At 47.6% G+C, this 15258-nt stretch overlaps 1 long non-coding RNA gene across 1 annotated transcript; it reads left to right on the top strand.

Moving 5' to 3' along the window:
• Positions 1-11351: 11351 nt before the first annotated feature.
• LOC147970388 (uncharacterized) lies at positions 11352-15030 on the top strand. Its single transcript, XR_015603232.1, has 3 exons — positions 11352-12761; positions 13265-13468; positions 14724-15030. It is a non-coding gene; the product is annotated as an uncharacterized LOC147970388 (long non-coding RNA).
• The last annotated feature ends 228 nt before the right edge of the window (positions 15031-15258 follow it).

Raw genomic sequence — 15258 nt, 5'->3', positions numbered from 1 at the left:
AATTCTGGAGAGGCGTACCTCTGAGCTGCTCAAGATGGTCTAGCTAGAGCCACGGATCAGTATGTAAATGATGTACGGGTAAGTAAATCTGATGATTTATATGTATCAGTAGCCCCTGAGACTTGAAACAGTTAGCGGAACAGATTTAAGGATCATCTTTATTGTGCAGGTTCTTACAGAGAAGAATACTAGGCTGTCATAGGAGCTAGAGAAATGCAAGACCCAACTGCGGGCTACTATGGCTGCATTGCAGGAACCGAAAAAGTCACCTGCTGGTAACATTTACTTTAAAGAATGATGGTTACCATATAGTGTGCGACATGGCTGCAGATGTAACAACAGATGTTGCAGATGAATCCAGAGAAAATCCGGAGGACCAGCATGTTATGCGACAGCTAGAGGCTGGCAAACGCGTGCTGGCTGAGGTTAGGCCGAAGAAAAACAATCTCCAAGACGCCAATATTAAGCTGAGCGTGGAACTAAAAGACGTTCGGGGCCAGCTTGCAGACTCCGAGAAGGAGAATAAGCGGCTTCGGCGCAACATTTTCAGTAAGTGCTTGAACGAATCCTTTTAAAGGAGTTCGGCGAAGAACCGACTAACAGCGCTATGTCTGTAGGTATGCTGACGGGTCGTCCCGCGGAGGAAATGCATGGGTCTGCCGGTGATCTTCCATCCGAGCTGTCACATCTGCATGAAAAAGTTCGGCAGGTGATGCAGGGTGTTGCCCAGGCCTTGTGGCTGTCCGTCTCCCCGCCAGAGGGCGTTGCAGAGCTTGCAGAGAAGCTGAAGGGAGCACAGCGGCGCTTCCAATTATAGAAGATATCAGCCTACCGACAAGGTGCCAGAGAAGCCTGGGCCATGGTGAAGACACGGTATACCAAGGCAGACCCAAATCACATGGCCGAGGTCGGACCTGTGGGGCCCGGCAGAAAAGAGATCCCCGTTAGCTTAGTTTATGGGCAAGTAGAATTAGCCGCAAAGTATTCCCAACACGATTGTAAGCTAGACCGCCTGTTGGATGCTATAGAAGAGGAATTTAGTCAGTCTGCATGACTATGTAATGAAAGTGACATGTATAATGCCTTCTAGCTGGATTGTAGATCATTTGTCTTGGCGGACCTTTTCGATTCAACCTCGGGACCAGATAGTCCGGAGTGTATCCGAATAGCCGCGCAGTTATATAAGAACCGGGGCATGCGTGGAGACCAGGCGTAGGGGTCAAAGTGCTTGAACAGACAAGTGCCCAACTAGTTATGTTATATTACATGGGTAGTAAGAAACATCTTCCACGGAGAATAGTTCTATTAAGGGTTCCTTTCCCTGGGTAAGCGTGCCCTAAAGTGCATGCCCGGACTACAATAGGAAACGCAGGAAAAACATTTGGGGGCAGATATGGACAATAAATAAAAATTATCTTTTGTTCACCGAACGAATATTCCCTTAAGAACGCTAGCTTTCGGCTTCACCCAGTCTGAGGTACACGTCCGGCTGACCCGGCAGTAACAATCGCAGAGGTGCTCCCCTTATGCCCTAGCCGAATTAACGGGAACGTAGGGCATAAATACAAGAGCCAGGAAACCCTGCTTGGCCAAAACTTAAGTCATATTGATGCATATAATGGCGAAAAAAGGTACATGCGGAAGCATGACACATGTTCGGGGCCTGAGGCCCAGATAAATAATTAAGCTTCTGTGAAAGAAGCCCCCAGGTATGATGAGCACGGCTAGCGCATCTATAATGTGCAAGCGAGGCACAAGTTGGCCCTTAAAGGGCTAGAGAAATAATAACAGAAAGGAAGAAAGGAAAACAATAAAGATAATGTACATGCAAAAAATGGACAAAGGGAGGGGACGAACATAGGGTCCAGCGCTAGGCGTAGAATCTTCGGAGCCTGGCCGCGTTCTATGGGTTCGGCTCGAGTCGACTAGTCGATGCATCCCGCAGTCAGTACGCTCCATCGGTCAGAACTTGGTCAATAATGAAGGGACCTTCCCATTTGGGCTCGAGCTTGATCTTTTCCTTATCCGGCAGGCGTAGAACTAGTTGGCCAACGTTATAAGTTTTGGCCCGTACTTCTCTGCTTTGGTATCTGGGAGCCTATTGCTGATAAAATGTGGAATGGGCTTTGGCTATGTCGCGCTCCTCCTCCAGGGTGTCCAGACTTTCCTGCCGATCGAGCTCGGCTTCTCTTTGTTCATACATGCGCACTCGAGGTGAGTCATGAATTATGTCACAGGGCAAGACTGCCTCTGCGTCGTACACCATAAAGAAGGGTGTGTATCTGGTACTACGATTCGGCGTGGTCTGCAGCCCCCAGAGTATGGAGTCGAGCTCCTTTACCCAGTGCGTGTTAGACTCCGTTAAGGAACACACTAATCTGGGTTTAATGCCACTCATTATAAGATTGTTTGCTCGCTTGACTTGGCCGTTGGTTTGTGGGTGATAGACTGAAGCATAATTGAGCTTGATGCCCATTTTGCTGCACCAAAGTTTTACCTCATCGCCTGTGAAGTTTGTGCCGTTGTCAGTGATGATGCTGTGGGGGACGCCATAACAGTGTACGACCCCAGATATGAAGTCTATCACTGGTCCAGATTCGGCTGTTTTAACAGGCTTGGCCTCTATCCATTTGGTGAATTTATCCACCATGACCAGTAAGTATTTTTTCTTGTGGGTTCCTCCTTTAAGGGGTCCAACCATGTCAAGCCCCCAGACCGCGAAGGGCCACGTAATGGGGATTGTTTGAAGGGCAGTGGGTGGCATCTGGCTTTGATTCACAAACAGCTGGCAACCAGCGCAATGTTGGACCAAGTCCTGTGCATCTGCCCGGGCCGTTGGCCAATAGAATCCTGTACGGAAGGCCTTGCTTACAAGACCCCGGGCTGCGGCGTGGTGACCGCCGAGTCCGGCGTGGATTTTTGCTAAAAGGTTTCGCCCTTCCACTTCGGAGATGCATCTTTGAAGGACTCCGGTAGTGCTTTTTTTATACAATTCTCCCTCGTGGACCCTGTAGGCCTTAGATCGCCGCACTATGCAGCGTGCCTCATTTTGGTCCTCCGGAAGTTCCTACCTAGTTAGGTAGGCCAGGAATGGTTCTGTCCATGGGGCAATAATGGCCATTATTACGTGGGCTAAAGGTGTGATTTCGGTGGCGGGGCCTCCGATTGTGTCAGAGTATTCGGTATCGGGCATTTTGGCCGGGTCCGGACTATGGTTACCGGTGTCCCCTTCCCATACTACGGATGGCTTGAACAGCCTTTCCAGAAAGATGTTGGGGGGGGGGACCGCATCGCGTTTTGCATCGATGCGGGCGAGGATATCCGCCGCCTGATTGTTTTCCTGAGCCACATGGTGAAATTCAAGCCCCTCGAACCGAGCTGACATTTTTAGGATGGTGTTTCAGTAGGCCGCCATTTTCGGATCCTTGGCATCAAAGTCTCCATTTATTTGGGATATTGCAAGGTTTGAATCCCCACGCACCTCCAGGCGTTGAATGCCCATGGAGACTGTCATCCGAAGACCATGCAACAGGGCTTCGTATTCGGCTGCGTTGTTGGAGTCTGTGTACTATATTTGCAGTACGTACTGAACGGTATCTCCGGTTGGGGACGTTAGGATGATGCCAGCCCCTACACCAGCCAGCATTTTAGAACCGTCGAAGTGAATGATCCAATTGGAGTATGCGTCGTACTCTTTAGGGAGTTCGGCCTCCGTCCATTCGGCGACAAAGTCGGCAATACTTGTGACTTAATGGCTCGTCGAGGTTTGTATGTTATGACGAACGGGAGGAGCTCAATAGCCCATTTAGCAATTCGGGCCATAGCGTCGCGGTTGTTTATAATATCATTAAGTGGCACTTCCGAGGCTACTGTAATCGAACACTCTTGAAAGTAGTGTCGCAGCTTCCGAGATGCCATGAATACCGCGTAGGCTATCTTTTGATAATGTGGGAACCATGATTTGCATGGAGTGAGGATAGTGGATACATAGTATACCGGCTTTTGAAGAGGGAATTTATGTCCGTCAGCTTCTCGTTTGACGACGAGCACTGCGCTTACAACTTGATGGGTTGCCGCAATGTACAACATCATTGGTTCGCTGATGTTTGGCACGGCCATGATTGGGTTGGTTGCCAAAATGGCCTTTATTTCTTCCAATCCGGCTGTGGCATCGTCCGTCCACTCAAAGTGTTCGGTGTGCCGGAGGAGGCAATAAAGGGGTAAAGCCTTTTCTCCTAAGCGGGAGATAAAGCGGCTTAGAGCCGCCACGCATCCTGTTAACTTTTGGATTTGTTTGAGGTCCGTTGGGGTAGCCAACTGTGAGAAAGCTCGGATTTTCTACTGGAGACAATGAAACCTAGGAGTTTTCCGGTTGGTACGCTGAAAACGCATTTTTCCGGATTGAGCTTAATGTCGTATGTTCGGAGGTTGTCGAATGTGAGCCTCAAGTCGCCTATCAAAGAGTCAGCGTGTTTGGTTTTGATGACCGCATCGTCTACGTATGCCTCTACCGTTTTGCCGATTTGTTTCTCTAGACATGTTTGAATCATGCGCTGATATGTTGCGCCGGCGTTTTTGAGCCCAAAAGGCATTGTGTTGAAACAGAAGGGACCGTATGGTGTGATGAATGCCGTTGCGGCTTGGTCGGACTCCGCCATCTTGATTTGGTGGTAACCGGAGTATGCGTTGAGGAAACACAATGACTCGTGTCCTGCGGTAGCATCGATAATTTGGTCGATGCGGGGGAGGGGGAAGGGATCCTTTGGGCAAGCTTTATTGAGGTCCTTGAAATCGACACAAAGGCGCCAGGATTTATCCTTCTTTGGTACCATCACCAGGTTTGCTAGCCAGTCCGGGTGTTTTATCTCTCTGATGAATCCGGCCTCCAATAACTTGGCTAGTTCCTCTCCCATGGCATGTCTCTTAGGTTCGGAGAAACGCCGAAGAGCTTGCTTGACTGGTATGAATCCCTTTATGATATTGAGGCTATGCTTGGCCAGCCTGCATGGGATTCCTGGCATGTCTGAGGGTGCCAGGCGAATATGTCCCAATTCTCGCGCAGGAACTCTCGTAGTGCGGCGTCCACAGTGGGTTTTAACTATGCCCCGATGGAGGCTGTTTTTGTAGGGTCTGTTGGGTGGACTTGGAATTTGACTATTTCATCCGCTGGTTTAAAAGAGGTGGACTTGGATCTCTTATCGAGTATCATATCGTCCCTGTCCACTTTGGAGCGTAGCATGGTTAGCTCCTCGGCCGAGAGGGCTTCGGATAATGCCTCAAGGACCAGTGCGGCTGTTTTGTTTTCGGCTCGGAGTGCTGTGTCTAGATCACTAGCGAGGGTGATGATTCCATTGGCCCCGGGCATTTTGAGCTTCATGTACCCGTAATGGCGTACAGCTTGGAAGATCGTGAACGCCTCACGTCCTAAAAGGGCGTGGTATCCACTGCTGAACGGGGCCACTTTAAATGTAATTTCTTCGAACCTGTAATTCTATGGCGTACCGAATACCACATCTAGTGTGATTTTCCCAGCGCATCGTGCCTCCCGACTGGGTATGATTCCCCTGAAGGTTGTGCTACTTTGCTTAATGCGGTTCCAGTCTATTTCTATTTTTTGAAGAGTTTCCTCATAGATGAGGTTTAATCCGCTGCCACCGTCCATGAGCACTTTGGGGAGTCAAAAGCCGTCCACAATTGGACTGAGGACCAGTGCAGCTGGTGCTCGGGCTGTTCGGAATTTAGGTTCGTCACTGGCATTGAATGTAATAGCCATGTCACTCCATGGATTTATTGCTACTACGTGGCAGATTTCGGCCATGCTGCGGAGTGTAAGCTTGCGCCTATTATGTGACGCAAAGGTCTCAAAGACTTTTAACACCGTTTTATTATCCACGGGATGGTGCTCTGTGGAAATTGGGATAAGAAGATCCTCACCACTTTTGGCCACCTGCCGGAGTATCCAACATGCTCTAAGGCTGTGTGTTGGTATTGTATCCGTTGTACTGCGAATTTTGCAGGGTCCGTTAAGCCATCCCTCCAGTACGGTTCCATGCCCTGTAGAGGGTTTTGTTTCTTTGCAACTAGCTCGGGCGTCTTATGATAGTGCACCCTTTTACTTCGGACTGGGTGTATACTCGGAGCCGGATTATTCCCAAATTTCGTTTCGGTTTTCCAGGAGCTTTCCATCGCACAGTACTTTCGTACTATTGACGCCAAGTCAGCGAAGCGTGATATGTCACGGCGACTTAAGGCATTAAGGATTCCCTTGTCCATGCAATTATTGCAGAAAAGTGAGACCGCATCTTCCTCGCAACAGTCCTTAACCTTGTTCATCACAAGGAGGAATCTGGCCCAATAATGATGTATTGTTTCATGGGGCTCTTGCCTGATCTGGGAAAGATCGTTTATGTCTGGGTGGGTGGGTGGGTTTGAGTCTGAATCCCTACCCGATCTGAGACCCAAGGACAGAGGAGTTTCCAATCTTGGAAGTTCGGGTTCTAGAGTGTTACCCGATAAATTTGGCCCGCTGCCTGATTCTAGGTTCAGGGCTTGGGTAATGTCCTCCCGTAAGCGGGTATCCAGCTCGGAGAGCTCAGGAATCCGGACATAGTTAGTCCTCAAAATAGAGGAAGAGTTGCCGCATTGTTCCTCCACCACCGCAACGTGATGGGTGACCGGTGGAGAGTTAATCTCCCTTTGATCGGGTTTAAGCCCAATCCGATCATAGTTTGTAGCGACTCCCAAGGTGGCGGTGCGATCCAAGAGTTCGTTTAGGGAAGAGAGATCCATTGGATCCGTCTGCTCGGCGACTTCCGAGCCGACGTGGAGGCTGTTTTTGATGACCCGATAAGTCATTGTCGGTGCAGCGGCCGAACAGGCAGTCATGACGAAACTGCCTTGCCGGAGAGTTTGGCCGACAGCCAGAGCTCCCCGCGCGGTGAAGTTGCTTTGGACAACGAGACGAGGCATGCTTCCTTACGGCGACGCTACATAGGAACTCTCAATGAAAGCACCAATGTCGGTGTCAAAACCGGAGGATCTCGGGTAGGGGGTCCCGAACTGTGCGTCTAAGGCGGATGGTAACAGGAGGCAGGGGACACGATGTTTTACCCAGGTTCGGGCCCTCTTGATGGAGGTAAAACCCTACGTCATGCTTGATTTATTCTTGATGATATGGGTATTATAAGAGTTCATCTACCACAAGATCGGAGAGGCTAAACCCTAGAAGCTAGCCTATGGTATGATTGTCTGTTGTCCTACGGAGTAAAACCCTCCGGTTTATATAGACACCAGAGGGGGCTAGGGTTACACAATGTCGGTTACAAAGGAGGAGATATATACATTCGTATTGCCTAGCTTGCCTTCCACGCCAAGTAGAGTCCCATCCAGACACGAGACGAAGTCTTCAATCTTGTATCTTCATAGTCCAACAGTCCGGCCAAAGGATATAATCCAGCTGTCCGGATACCCCCTAATCCAGGAATCCCTCAATAGTCAAGCCGAGACTCGCCAGACAACCACCCCGCCCGCTGGCGCCGCTGACTCCACGAACCTGCCGGACCCGCCTGCTGCTCCTCTGGCCTAGGCAGCCAGCTTTATTTTATCTTTTCCTGCTTTGGTAGTCTTTCGAACAAACTTGTTAAATTTGCGCAGTTCCACCCGCTGGGGGTGTATTCAAACTTTGTTGAATACCGGCCAAGGGCCTTTTCCTATGTAAATTAATTCTCGCACGAGCTATGCTTTGCCGAGTTTTGACTTGTCTTGCTTTTCCGTTCTTTTGGCATTTTCCTTTGCCTCCCTCCCTTGGCTGCTGCCTTGCTAGCCAGGCAGCCGCTCTGCAGTCTGTGGCTGGGTCAAGTACTTAGCCATTTGGGAGGACAAGTACTTTGGCCACTTAGAATGTAGCAAGTTTAAGTAAGAACCGGCCTTTTGGCTGCTCAGCAGCCGGTCGGTGAGGTGGGGAGCCGGCATGGCCTATGTGAATGCTTTTTTACTTAGCCATTTTCATGTGGGCACTATTTCCCGCCTTTAACTCTTGCCAGCCGGACAGTCGGTCTGCGAGCTGCGTCTTATGGTAAGAGAGGGCTTAGATGCCGGCACACTACTTGTCCGACTGCAGGTAGCACCGACATAGTACTAGGCCGCAAGCCCCTAGGCCGACTGGTCGAACCCGGTGCTAGGCAGGATAATGAAATAACACATTCGTAGGCATAAAAACTTATCATGTACATAAAAAGGGTAGCCCCCGAGTGCTCCTCGAGGGACCCGATGTCTTAGCACTTTATACAAAAGGTAGCGTGGTACATACTCCATCAAATGTAAAATCTTCGAAGGAGATTTGCATTCCATGGGCGCTCTGATTCCTTGCGGAGTTGTCCCTCTTGCATGCCCTAGGCTTCTGTGCATCGATCAAGTAGTAAGAGTCGTTGCCCAAGGCTTTGCTAATGATGAAGGGCCTTCCCAAGGGGCCGAGAACTTGTGTTTTCCGGCTGCTCGCTGGATCGGGTGGAGCACAAGGTCTCCCTCTTGGAAAGATCGAGGCTTGACCTTCTGACTGTTGTATCGGCGCAGACTCTGCTGGTAGATGGCGGGCCGGCTGAGTGCCAATAGCCGGCCCTCTTCTAGCAGATTGACGCCGTCTTCTCGTGCTTCCTTTGCCTCCGCCTCAGTGTACATGGTGACGCGAGGTAAGTCAAACTCAATGTCAGTTGGGATGACGGCCTCGGCACCGTACATGGGAAAGAATAGAGTGAAGCCGGTTGACTTGTTCGGGGTGGTGCGGAGGCTCCAAAGGACGGTCGGCAACTCATCCATCCAGCAGCCAGCCGAGCGCTCTAGTGGCTCGACCAATCGGGGGGCTTGATGAGGGACAAGATGAGGCCGTTTGCTTGCTCGACTTGGCCGTTTGACCGTGGATGGGCAACGGATGCTAAGTCCAGTCGGATGCCCTGTGTCGTGCAGAAATGGGCCAAGGCGCCTTTGGCAAAGTTTTGTGCCATTGTCGGTGATGATGTTGTGTGGTACACCATATCAGATGGTGATATCTGCGATGAAGGTCACAACAGTCGGACCGTTCAACTTCTTGATTGGCTTTGCTTCAATCCACATGGTGAATTTGTCCATGGCGACAAGTAGATGGGTCATGCCGCCGCGTGCTGTCTTGAATGGTCCCACCATGTCCAGCCCCAGACGGCAAAAGGCTAGGTAAGGGGGATGGTCTTGAGTGCAGAAGCCGGCAGATGTTGCTTGGAGCTGAATTTCTGGCACTCCTTGCAATGTTTGACCAAATCCTTGGCGTCCTCCAAAGCAGTCGGCCAGAAGAAACCATGGTGGAAAACTTTGGTCACAAGGGATCTGGAGGCCGCGTGGTGGTCACGCTCGCCTTGGTGGATATCTTTGAGGATTGCCTGGCCCTTCTCTGGTTCTATGCAACGCTGGAAGACCCCACTCACACTGCGTCTAACAAGCTCTCTGTTTACTATCATGTAGGCTCCTGCTCGGTGTTGCACTTGCCGGGCCAAGATCTCATCGCCCGGAAGCTCTCTGTTCACCATGAAATTGAGGATGGGTTGCGCCCAGGATGCTGCCTGGATTGCGTCCACTGCCATCACAACCACTGGTACTAGGGCTGTTGTGTTGGGAGGCGGCACGGTGGAGTCGGTCCCCGCTTGCTGCATTGATGGACTCCCCGGGCTGACTGCTGCAGCCCTCAGGCCGGGTTGTGAAGTCCCCCGGCCGAGAGCGACTGCTGCAGTCCCCGAGCCGCTTGGTGAAGTCCCCGGGTCGGCTGCCACAGCCCCCGGGCCGGGTGCGACTGCTGCAGTTCCCGTGTCGCCTGCCGAAGTCCTCTGGTTGGCTGCTGCATGAAGGAAATATTCCCTATAGGCAATAATTATGTTGTTATTTATATTTCCTTATATCATGATAATTGTTTATTATTCATGCTAGAATTGTATTAACCGAAAACTTAGTACATGTGTGAATACATAGAAAAACAAAGTGCCCCTAGTATGCCTCTACTAGACTAGCTCATTGATCAAAGATGGTTAAGTTTCCTAGCCATAGACATGTGTTGTCATTTCATGAACGGGATCACATCATTAGAGAATGATGTTATGGACAAGACCCATCCATTAGCTTAGCACTATGATCGTTTAGCCTATTGTTATTGCTTTCTTTATGACTTATACATGTTCCTATGACTATGAGATTATGCAACTCCCGAATAATGGAGGAACACCTTGTGTGCTATAGGACGTCACAACATAACTGGGTGATTATAAAGATGCTCTACAGGTGTCTCTGATGGTGTTTGTTGAGTTGGCATATATCGAGATTAGGATTTGTCACTCCGTCTTTCGGAGAGGTATCTCTGGGCCCTCTCGCTAATGCTCGTCACTATAAGCCTTGCAAGAAATGTGACTAAAGAGTTAGTTATGGGATGATGCATTACGGAACGAGTAAAGAGACTTGTCGGTAACGAGAATGAAATAGGTATGAGGATACCAACGATCGAATCTCGGGCAAGTAACATACCGATGACAAAGGGAACAAAGTATGTTGTTATGCGGTTTCACCGATAAAGATCTTCGTAGAATATGTAGGAGCCAATATGAGCATCTAGGTTATGTTATTGGTTATTGAACGGAGATGTGTGTCGGTCATGTCTACATAGTTCTCAAACCTGTAGGGTCTGCACGCTTAACGTTCGATGACGATTTGTATTATGAGTTATGTGATTTGGTGTACCTAAGGTTGTTCGGAGTCCCAGATGAGATCACGAACATGACGAGGAGTCTCAAAATGGTCGAGACGTAAAGATCGATATATTGGAAGGCTATATTTGGATATCGTAAAGGTTTCGAGTGATTCGGATATTTTTTGGAGTACCGGAGAGTTACGGGAATTCGCCGGGGGAAGTAATGGGCCTTAATGGGCCATACGGGAAATGAGAGAAGGGCTTCAAGGGGTGGCTGTGCGCCCCCCATGGAAAGTCCAAATTGGACTAGGGAGTGGGCGGCGCCCCCACTACACCACGCACTAGAATTCCCTACCGACGTTTGTTGGGAAAAAATCAGTATTGCCAACTGATAATCTACCAGGAAAATTTCTAACGGACTGTGGGTCGGGAAACCGCTATGCAGTGACACACTGTGGGTCGGGAATGCTACAACGTATATCATCCAATAGTCGGTCGGGAATTCTTTTATTGCCCGCCGACCATCGGTCGGTAAATAACCCTGACCAACAATCGGATGCTTAATGGGCCTCGCGCGCGAAAAACCAAATTTCTAGCTCCAATAACCGGCCCAACCCGCGAACATTTCCCCCCAAAGTCAATACTAGCTCCTTCATTCGTTCCCCTCGCACCGCAGGCAGCCAAATCCCTAGCTCTTCGTCCCACGCACGCCGCCATGCCTCACGCCGGTCGATCCCACACCGTCCCACCGCCGCCCACGCCGCCCGGAGCTGCCGCCGGTCTATTCCCATGCCGCCCTGCCTCTGACCCCACGCCGCCCTCCCTCTACCGCGCCGCTCCAGCGCCGCCCATCACCGTCCGGCCTCTCCATCCCCGGCCCGACGCGCTCGTGCTCTCTCTTCGGACGGCCCCCTCTCTCCTCAGCTACATCCAGCACAGCTGCCGCCTCCTCCCTGGCCCGACCTCCCCCATCTGCACCACGAAGGTACACGCAGCGGCGGCGGCGAGCTGGATCTGGGCAGCATGCTTTTGGGCAAGGGCATCGATACGGCTGAGGTACAGTTCTTCCCTCTCGTCCTTGCCTCCCTCCTTCTATCCCTCTCTCCCCTGGAGGCGTATTGCGAAGGTGGGCCAGCAGGGAAAAGAGTGCTCCGCCGGTGGGGAATGGGGAGCTCCGCCGGTGGGGAGCGAGTAGATGTTCCAGTGGACAAGGCACCTCATGCTTTTTTCTTCACCGGTTCTCTGTTTTGCCGTGTACTGCTGCTAGTTAGTCTAATTGTGAGAAGTTGAGGTTTATGAGAAGTATTGTGGTAGCAATACGAACTGATTTTAGAAGTTCAGCAGTTGTGTACAAATTATGTTTGTTTCCATTGCAAATTTTGTCGTAGCTATATGTATTAATCTTTTGTTTGTTTCCATTGGTCATTTTGTTCACCTTTCACTAAGAGTCATGTTTTCGGTTTTGCCCTTCTTACGCTTTTGTCCAAGATAGATTATTTTTTGCTATACCAAGAAGTTCCTTAGATCTGTTTTTGTTTTGTGCTTAGTCTGCCATGATGTTTTTTGTCTGCCACCATGTTTACTATCTCTTTGTGCTTCAGAAACGGATTGTTCACATGTAAAAACTTTCCTTTTACATAAGATGATTGTTCAAGTGCGAAGCTAAGCTACCACGGATTAATAAAAGTGATATAGGCAAAAGCACGTGTGAGTGTTGCCAATGGAGGCATTGGTTCTGCTAGGACAGATATAGGTGGATTAGTTCATAAAGCAAGTGATACTGAATATTAAAAAAAAGGTTGTGTACGATCTTCTAATGTGTTGTTTTATCAGCGATGTACTCATACAGTTTGTCTTTTGTTGGAGGAAAAATGGCAAGTGGAAACGAAAAAGATAGAGATGGTGCGGTCATGGAGGAGGAGCAACTAGAAGTGGTAGAGTATGAACAACAGAGAAGTAGGATCATTGAGGAAAATGATAAAGGGTTGGCAGCGGCACGAGCAACAAGAGCCTCTATGCAGAAAGATATGGAAGCAAACCAAGCCCAAAAAAGAAAAGAAAGGTACGTAGCTTCCATCAGAATCATTTTCTACCTGAAGGAAGCAAATGTAGCTTTTCGCACTAACCTATATATATATATATATATATATAGGTAAAATGTCTGTAGACTAATGTCACTTGCTAGAATTGTTGTATGATTATGATAATTTTCTTGCATGAAGAGATTACTCATGAGCTTGATGCTGAAGGTAGTAAAAAGAAAGGTGGAAGGAAAATTACTTAAAATGCTAACATATATGCAAGGCTGCATCAACACAAAATCCATATTCCACTTAATGTGAATGGCCAGCCTGTTGGGCCAGATGCAACCAAATTTACCAATTTCATTGGTACTTTGGTGAGGAAGCATATACCACCTCTAGAGTTAGATTGGCGAGATATTGATGTACAAAAAAAGTTGTTAGTGTGGGAGACCTTGAAGGTATAAATTGGCATAATTTATAACTTACACACTCTATTTTAATACCGTCTAACTGAGTGTCCTGCTTTCTCTCATTTTAATAGGCATTTCATGAGCTGGACTCAACCGCTTTGAGCTTTGTTATCAATAGTTCACACACAAAATGGAAGGATTGGCAGTAAGATTTAAAGAGGTACAAGTTTGATGTTGTGCTGACTGATGCAGAACTTATGAAAAGACATGACAGCAGAATTAGTGAAGCTGACTTGAAGACCCTTATTATTTATTGGAGATCTTCGGTATTTGAAGTAAGTCATCCTACTGAATCAAAATTGTAGTATATCCATGCACATTTCAAAACAGTACTATATCCTTGCAACACACTCTGTTCTGGACATAAGTAGACAAATATGTATGTAATCATTCTCCTTTCATTTTTTCTTGTAGCACACTCTGTTCTGAACATAAATAGTCATGCATGTAATCCTTGCAAAACACTCTCCTTTCCTTTTGTGGCACTGAACTACATATGTTTTCCTCTGATGCATTTCTCAATATAATAGTCAGGCGCACTACAGTCTTTTCCGCCCTAGTGAAAAGAAAGAAAGAAAACAAGTGGTCTTTTCTAGAAGAAAACTGCAGTTTTGAAAATACTTTGAGGTGTTTGGTCCAATTATATACCATGGTTTTACAAAGTGTATTATCCCCAATGTATCTATTGCTGCCACCAGGAAGATAGCAACATCCCTTTCAGCACCATTCAATTTGTGGCCACTACTGAAGAGTAAACTAAGATAGCTGAAATACTCTACTTCTCACATGGGTAGAAAACACTAGTAAGGTGTATCTCTAATACTTAGCTATATGGTACCAGTTCTCTAGAAAAAGAAGTTACATGACCACATAACTCTTTCTTGAGTTCAAGAAATAAAAATTACATAGCGTCAATTATATCTTTTATGTCTCAGATTCTTTATATCTTACATATCTCTGATGGTGGAAAGACAACATTTGTTTATGTCATTATCGATAAGAAAACGTGAGAATATATCTTTTCTTCGTCATCATTGTCGAAAGACAGCTAGTACTTAGCTTCCTGTAGTTATTAACTAGACGAGTGTAGTAGTCAACACATCTACAGCTACAACATTTATTTATGTTCCTTGTTCTGCAACTCGACATGAATTATTTTCAGTTTCACCATATAACACAAATCGTTTAGTGCGCAACACTTTTTTCACCCTGTGATATAAATCACGTGAAGATGGTCATGAAATGATTCAATCATCCAATTATTTCTCAAAAATTTGGGTCGCGTCTCCTGGTCGATTTTGGTTATTCTTAGTTTGACACTTCCGTAAGGATCCCAAGTTTACAGGCTTGCAAATTGAATTTATTCACCTCAAAGTTAGCTGGCTGTATATTACTTTGGTTTCTGTGTTTCATGCCTGATGCTCTTTACTGTCAAGTTGAACAGGTAGTACAATAGTAGTTACTAGTTAGTGGGAAGGAAGTTTCATCAGCTTGCGTGTATATTAATTGAATGCTTTTTTGTCTTTCCAGATTGCTGTCAGGTTGTGTAGGAAAGACAAAGAGGACCAAGAAGGAACCATGATGCTGTCAGTTTGCATGAACTAGATATCCTCCGTAATGGAGCAAAACAATGCATCTTGTAGCTATCATATTGTAAAGCATATCTTGTGTAACAGAGCATGCATTGAATCGGTGGACACGCATCTATGATTTTGTAAACCTATCTGGTGTTTCGGCCACTTAGACAAATGTTTCCTCTTATTTAGTTACCTTTATTATCGGAATTACTAGTGTTATTTTTGTTTGCTTCCGGTTTAATATTTTCAAAGTACACACATGTAACTTGATAGATATTGATGAGATATGTAACCTGATTGAAGTTACTTTGACAAGGTAGTAAGCCAAATACCATTGGTAAAATGCATATGAACTGTCGGTCGGCAAAAGGAAGCACCGTCCTATAGTTGGTCAGGAAAGGTTCATGGTAGGGCTAACGAAAAGTTGGTCGGCAAAGCAAATACCATCAGATTGTTGGTTGGGAAAGGTTCATGGCAAAGCCATTGCA

This window comes from Triticum urartu, chromosome 5A, assembly GCF_056163025.1.
Source record: "Triticum urartu cultivar PI428250 chromosome 5A, HENAU_Tu73, whole genome shotgun sequence".
NCBI classification, from domain to species: domain Eukaryota; kingdom Viridiplantae; phylum Streptophyta; class Magnoliopsida; order Poales; family Poaceae; genus Triticum; species Triticum urartu.
Note: the sequence above shows the minus strand (reverse complement) of the source record. Positions and strands in the feature narration are given on the sequence as shown.